Source organism: Schistocerca serialis, unplaced genomic scaffold (genome assembly GCF_023864345.2).
Source record: "Schistocerca serialis cubense isolate TAMUIC-IGC-003099 unplaced genomic scaffold, iqSchSeri2.2 HiC_scaffold_1242, whole genome shotgun sequence".
Classification (NCBI taxonomy): Eukaryota; Metazoa; Arthropoda; class Insecta; order Orthoptera; family Acrididae; genus Schistocerca; species Schistocerca serialis.
The window spans coordinates 362,501-370,000 of NW_026047450.1; the positions used below are offsets into that span (position 1 = coordinate 362,501).

General features: G+C 54.1%; 2 non-coding genes and 1 pseudogene across 2 annotated transcripts; all 3 read left to right on the plus strand.

Moving 5' to 3' along the window:
* Positions 1-3,993: 3,993 nt before the first annotated feature.
* On the plus strand, positions 3,994-5,902 carry LOC126436624 (small subunit ribosomal RNA). The gene has a single exon (XR_007580811.1). It is a non-coding gene; the product is annotated as a small subunit ribosomal RNA (ribosomal RNA).
* A 351-nt stretch (positions 5,903-6,253) lies between these two features.
* On the plus strand, positions 6,254-6,408 carry LOC126436702 (5.8S ribosomal RNA). The gene has a single exon (XR_007580850.1). It is a non-coding gene; the product is annotated as a 5.8S ribosomal RNA (ribosomal RNA).
* Positions 6,409-6,596: 188 nt separating this feature from the next.
* The window catches only part of LOC126436666 (large subunit ribosomal RNA), a 4,758-nt pseudogene continuing 3,854 nt past the window's right edge, over positions 6,597-7,500 (plus strand).

A 7,500-nucleotide genomic window follows, 5' to 3' on the forward strand; every position in this document is an offset into this window, starting at 1 on the left:
GAGTAACCGTAGACACGGCACTGATTAGTAATAGATGCAGAGCCATCAGAATACAGATAATATATACAACCGTCCCTATACATGCTGAAAGACTCTGCACATAATGAGAACCACACGTCAGCCAGACACTCTTATCACACACTACTCTCTTATCACACACTACTCTCTGCCTGTAACAGGCACACACACACACAATATCTAACCACCAGCATGGAAGAACATCCAGTGCATCCTCTCCGCCACATTACACAATCCACACTATCATAACCAGACCGGGAGGTCCACCCAGAAAACAGAATATCCCACCCTTCCGACATCCGCCATTGCTCAGCTAAGCCACGAACACCCACACATGTCCTACACAGGGGTGCACCCAACATCACAATACTGCCTCCTGTCACAGTACACAAACAATGGCAGGAATGAAAGACACAGATCTGCCACAACCTTGGAATCGGAACGCCGCCTGTCATGAGCCACAAGTGCATCCTGACGTGACAAATCGGATGATCCCGCAGGCATGCACTTACGATAATCACTATCAACGAACCTGCCGCCCCCCCCCCCCAAATACACCTTTCCCTACAACAATGTGTACCTTAACCTAAGCTATATTGTACCTTAACTTAAGCTATATCGTACCTTAACCTAACCGACATTGCGCCTTAACCTAACCTACGTTGTACCTTAACCTAACCTACGTTGTACCTTAACCTAACCTACGTTGTACCTTAACCTAACCTACGTTGTACCTTAACCTAACCTACGTTGTACCTTAACCTAACCTACGTTGTACCTTAACCTAACCTACGTTGTACCTTAACCTAACCTACGTTGTACCTTAACCTAACCTACGTTGTACCTTAACCTAACCTACGTTGTACCTTAACCTAACCTACGTTGTACCTTAACCTAACCTACGTTGTACCTTAACCTAACCTACGTTGTACCTTAACCTAACCTACGTTGTACCTTAACCTAACCTACGTTGTGCCTTAACCTAACCCATGTTGTGCCTTAACCTAACCCATGTTGTGCCTTAACCTAACCCATGTTGTGCCTTAACCTAACCCATGTTGTGCCTTAACCTAACCCATGTTGTGCCTTAACCTAACCCATGTTGTGCCTTAACCTAACCCATGTTGTGCCTTAACCTAACCCATGTTGTGCCTTAACCTAACCCATGTTGTGCCTTAACCTAACCCATGTTGTGCCTTAACCTAACCCATGTTGTGCCTTAACCTAACCCATGTTGTGCCTTAACCTAACCCATGTTGTGCCTTAACCTAACCCATGTTGTGCCTTAACCTAACCCATGTTGTGCCTTAACCTAACCCATATTGTGCCTTAACCTAACCCATATTGTACCTTAACCTAACCCATATTGTACCTTAACCTAACCCATATTGTACCTTAACCTAACCCATATTGTACCTTAACCTAACCCATGTTGTACCTTAACGTAACCCATGTTGTGCCTTAACGTAACCCAATTTGTGCCTTAACGTAACCCATGTTGTGCCTTAACGTAACCCAATTTGTGCCTTAACGTAACCCAATTTGTGCCTTAACGTAACCCAATTTGTGCCTTAACGTAACCCAATTTGTGCCTTAACGTAACCCAATTTGTGCCTTAACGTAACCCAATTTGTGCCTTAACGTAACCCAATTTGTGCCTTAACGTAACCCAATTTGTGCCTTAACGTAACCCAATTTGTGCCTTAACGTAACCCATGTTGTGCCTTAACGTAACCCATGTTGTGCCTTAACGTAACCCATGTTGTGCCTTAACGTAACCCATGTTGTGCCTTAACGTAACCCATGTTGTGCCTTAACGTAACCTAATATGTGCCTTAACGTAACCTAATTTGTGCCTTAACGTAACCTAATTTGTGCCTTAACGTAACCTAATTTGTGCCTTAACGTAACCTAATTTGTGCCTTAACGTAACCTAATTTGTGCCTTAACGTAACCCATGTTGTGCCTTAACGTAACCCATGTTGTGCCTTAACGTAACCCATGTTGTGCCTTAACGTAACCCATGTTGTGCCTTAACATAACCTAATTTGCGCTTTAACATAACCCATGTTGTGCCTTAACCTAACCTATATTGCGCCTCAACCTAACCTATATTGCGCCTCAACATAACCTATATTGCGCCTTAACCTGACGCACGTTGTCGCTGAACCTGCTCTGTAATTGTTATGCAACTCGTTAAATTAGTGTAGTGTTGCCTAACCGCAACCCTCGCAATATAGTTCGCTATTCGCACTGCCCGGTCCCCTGTGTATCGCGTCATGTTAAACACCTTGCAGGTGTTGCTGACTTTCCACATGCTCCTGCTATACACTCTAATGTGGATAGCAGCAGGACGTACATGCCCCCCCCCCCTTCCCCCCTGCCTTCGCAAGCTGGTCGTTGAGAAGTTTGCATGTTCAATGCCCTTCGCATGCCGACGTACTCAGCCTACGTTGTGGTACGGCCTGTCACCTGTCCGCCGATGTACGCAAAACCCACAAACTGTACTGCACATTGGTCCGTATGTACTGAATGATACATCGTGGCACATGTGTGACCGTACGACGACTGCGCCTAGCAACGGCAGACCATACAGTCCAAATATTGTGCACGCAGCTACGTGTCGTCTCCCTATAAGAGCTGGATTGCAGTGTGGTACGCCATTCAGACGTGTGGGAGGAACGGACGCCCTGGATGGCGATCAGCATGAGCAGTCTGTTGATGTGGTGGAGCGTGTATTCGGACGTAGTCGTCTCTTCTCACACACCGTGATAGCATGTTGCACCGCGTTCCACATCTGCGACATCCTGCAGAGGCCGGCTGACAGTCGTTCGCGCAATGGACACCGCATACGTACGGGGGCTACCTTCCACGTGTTCTCGAGGCGTGCACATGTTGTTGCGTCTATGTGGGCAGACGTAGTGTGTTGTGACACCTGACACAGGCATGCAATACTCGTTGCAAATGGCGATGGACGTCTACGTTTGCTGGTGACGTTACGCAAATGAACAACAGGTAACCCGTTGTGGTGCGGTTGTTCTCGCTAGAGGTGAATCAGTGTTGGCGACGATCGGTCGAGCTATTAACCGGTTGTTTCAGGGATACCCACCATGCCCACGAACGTGAAAGGGGACCCACCATGCCCACGAACGTGAAAGGGGATCTGGGTGTGAGGCGATACGCGGCGGTGGCTGGGTGGGACCGTCCCCGGCCGGTGAGGGGGGGCCGCCCGGCGTGCTGGCAGCGCGGTGCGTGGGCGCACGCGCTACAGCCGGCTGGTGGGGGCGGCCAGTGGCAGGCGCGCCGGCCGACGGACGCGGCAGGCGGCGCAGCTGCGCGCCGGCGCCCCCTGCTCGCGGCGCCTTGCGGCCAAAGTAGGTCCTCGCGGGCCCGGTGCGAAGCGCGGTGGCCATCTGCAGTGTGCTGGTCCGATTGAGGACTGTGTGCGCTGAGGATGCGCCGCCGCTCGGCGCTCGGCGCCGCGACGCCGTCTGCTGCTCGGTCGCCCCAGCGGTTCTCGCAGGTGGTTTGTATCGCAGCTGTGCGGACGTGTTGGCGCGTGCGCTGTGCTGGGAGAGTTCGCTTCGGCACCCAAGTGGGGCTTTTGTCCTTCTGTGGCGCTGGCGTTGGAGCTGCCGGTCACCGTAGGTGGCGCGTGTTGTCTCCCGCCGGCAATGCCACGACAGCACGCTCCCGGGCCTCTGTCGGCAGCGGCAAGCTCAGTTGGGAGCACGGGTGGTCGCACCTAAAGCGTCTACTCGCCTAACTCCGGGCGATTGCGCCTCTCTCGAACCCGACCAAGTACTTAGGACGGCGCTGCGCGCCGCCGGGACCTGAGAGGGTTTCGAGGTGTGTTGTGCAGGGGAGCTCAGCCTCCTCCTGTTTGCAGAATAATTGAGCGGACGCTTGCGTGTTCGCGCGGGCCCCCGGGACACACTCCCGGGCGGCCGGCTGCTCAGCTCTAGTTGACGCAGCTCCCTGGTTGATCCTGCCAGTAGTCATATGCTTGTCTCAAAGATTAAGCCATGCATGTCTCAGTACAAGCCGCATTAAGGTGAAACCGCGAATGGCTCATTAAATCAGTTATGGTTCCTTAGATCGTACCCACGTTACTTGGATAACTGTGGTAATTCTAGAGCTAATACATGCAAACAGAGTCCCGACCAGAGATGGAAGGGACGCTTTTATTAGATCAAAACCAATCGGTCGGCTCGTCCGGTCCGTTTGCCTTGGTGACTCTGAATAACTTTGGGCTGATCGCACGGTCCTCGTACCGGCGACGCATCTTTCAAATGTCTGCCTTATCAACTGTCGATGGTAGGTTCTGCGCCTACCATGGTTGTAACGGGTAACGGGGAATCAGGGTTCGATTCCGGAGAGGGAGCCTGAGAAACGGCTACCACATCCAAGGAAGGCAGCAGGCGCGCAAATTACCCACTCCCGGCACGGGGAGGTAGTGACGAAAAATAACGATACGGGACTCATCCGAGGCCCCGTAATCGGAATGAGTACACTTTAAATCCTTTAACGAGTATCTATTGGAGGGCAAGTCTGGTGCCAGCAGCCGCGGTAATTCCAGCTCCAATAGCGTATATTAAAGTTGTTGCGGTTAAAAAGCTCGTAGTTGGATTTGTGTCCCACGCTGTTGGTTCACCGCCCGTCGGTGTTTAACTGGCATGTATCGTGGGACGTCCTGCCGGTGGGGCGAGCCGAAGGCGTGCGACCGCCTCGTGCGTGCTCGTGCGTCCCGAGGCGGACCCCGTTGAAATCCTACCAGGGTGCTCTTTATTGAGTGTCTCGGTGGGCCGGCACGTTTACTTTGAACAAATTAGAGTGCTTAAAGCAGGCAAGCCCGCCTGAATACTGTGTGCATGGAATAATGGAATAGGACCTCGGTTCTATTTTGTTGGTTTTCGGAACCCGAGGTAATGATTAATAGGGACAGGCGGGGGCATTCGTATTGCGACGTTAGAGGTGAAATTCTTGGATCGTCGCAAGACGAACAGAAGCGAAAGCATTTGCCAAGTATGTTTTCATTAATCAAGAACGAAAGTTAGAGGTTCGAAGGCGATCAGATACCGCCCTAGTTCTAACCATAAACGATGCCAGCCAGCGATCCGCCGCAGTTCCTCCGATGACTCGGCGGGCAGCCTCCGGGAAACCAAAGCTTTTGGGTTCCGGGGGAAGTATGGTTGCAAAGCTGAAACTTAAAGGAATTGACGGAAGGGCACCACCAGGAGTGGAGCCTGCGGCTTAATTTGACTCAACACGGGAAACCTCACCAGGCCCGGACACCGGAAGGATTGACAGATTGATAGCTCTTTCTTGATTCGGTGGGTGGTGGTGCATGGCCGTTCTTAGTTGGTGGAGCGATTTGTCTGGTTAATTCCGATAACGAACGAGACTCTAGCCTGCTAACTAGTCGCGTGACATCCTTCGTGCTGTCAGCGATTACTTTTCTTCTTAGAGGGACAGGCGGCTTCTAGCCGCACGAGATTGAGCAATAACAGGTCTGTGATGCCCTTAGATGTTCTGGGCCGCACGCGCGCTACACTGAAGGAATCAGCGTGTCTTCCTAGGCCGAAAGGTCGGGGTAACCCGCTGAACCTCCTTCGTGCTAGGGATTGGGGCTTGCAATTGTTCCCCATGAACGAGGAATTCCCAGTAAGCGCGAGTCATAAGCTCGCGTTGATTACGTCCCTGCCCTTTGTACACACCGCCCGTCGCTACTACCGATTGAATGATTTAGTGAGGTCTTCGGACTGGTACGCGGCATTGACTCTGTCGTTGCTGATGCTACCGGAAAGATGACCAAACTTGATCATTTAGAGGAAGTAAAAGTCGTAACAAGGTTTCCGTAGGTGAACCTGCGGAAGGATCATTACCGACTAGACTGCATGTCTTTCGATGTGCGTGTCGTGTCGCGCAACACGCTACCTGTACGGCTCGCAGTAGCTGTGCGCCGCGTGCGGAACCACGCGTTCGTCTCAAAACTAACGGCAATGTTGTGTGGTACGAGCGCTGAAGCGCTGGAGCGGCTGGCCTGCGGCACCTGGCGCCTGGCGCCGGTTTTGAATGACTTTCGCCCGAGTGCCTGTCCGCTCCGGTGTGGAGCCGTACGACGCCCATCGGCCGTGAGGCCGTTGGACACTGAACGCTGGAACAGGGGCCGCCACACGCCTCAGTCCCGCCTATGCAACTGTCTTGAAAGAGATAGTGGAAACTACGAAAAGATCACCCAGGACGGTGGATCACTCGGCTCGTGGGTCGATGAAGAACGCAGCAAATTGCGCGTCGACATGTGAACTGCAGGACACATGAACATCGACGTTTCGAACGCACATTGCGGTCCATGGATTCCGTTCCCGGGCCACGTCTGGCTGAGGGTCGGCTACGTATACTGAAGCGCGTGGCGTTTGCCCCGCTTCGCAGACCTGGGAGTGTCGTGGCCGCCTGTGGGGCCGGCCGCGTCTCCTTAAACGTGCGATGCGCGCCCGTCGCCTGGCGGTTCGCATACCGGTACTTACTCGGTAGCGTGCACAGCCGGCTGGCGGTGTGGCGTGCGACACCTCGTACAACGACCTCAGAGCAGGCGAGACTACCCGCTGAATTTAAGCATATTACTAAGCGGAGGAAAAGAAACTAACAAGGATTCCCCCAGTAGCGGCGAGCGAACAGGGAAGAGTCCAGCACCGAACCCCGCAGGCTGCCGCCTGTCGTGGCATGTGGTGTTTGGGAGGGTCCACTACCCCGACGCCTCGCGCCGAGCCCAAGTCCAACTTGAATGAGGCCACGGCCCGTAGAGGGTGCCAGGCCCGTAGCGGCCGGTGCGAGCGTCGGCGGGACCTCTCCTTCGAGTCGGGTTGCTTGAGAGTGCAGCTCCAAGTGGGTGGTAAACTCCATCTGAGACTAAATATGACCACGAGACCGATAGCGAACAAGTACCGTGAGGGAAAGTTGAAAAGAACTTTGGAGAGAGAGTTCAAAAGTACGTGAAACCGTTCTGGGGTAAACGTGAGAAGTCCGAAAGGTCGAACGGGTGAGATTCACGCCCATCCGGCCACTGGCCTCCGCCCTCGGCAGATGGGGCCGGCCGCCCGCGCGGAGCAATCCGCGGCGGGGTCATGTCCGGTTGCCTTTCCACTCGCCGCGGGGTGGGGCCGTTCCGGTGTGCGGTGGGCCGCACTTCTCCCCTAGTAGGACGTCGCGACCCGCTGGGTGCCGGCCTACGGCCCGGGTGCGCAGCCTGTCCTTCCGCGGGCCTCGGTTCGCGTCTGTTGGGCAGAGCCCCGGTGTCCTGGCTGGCTGCCCAGCGGTATATCTGGAGGAGTCGATTCGCCCCTTTGGGCGCTCGGGCTCCCGGCAAGCGCGCGCGGTTCTTCCCGGATGACGGACCTACCTGGCCCGGCCCCGGACCCGCGCCGCTGTTGGCTCGGGATGCTCTCGGGCGGAATAATCGCTCCCGTCAGCGGCGCTTCAGCT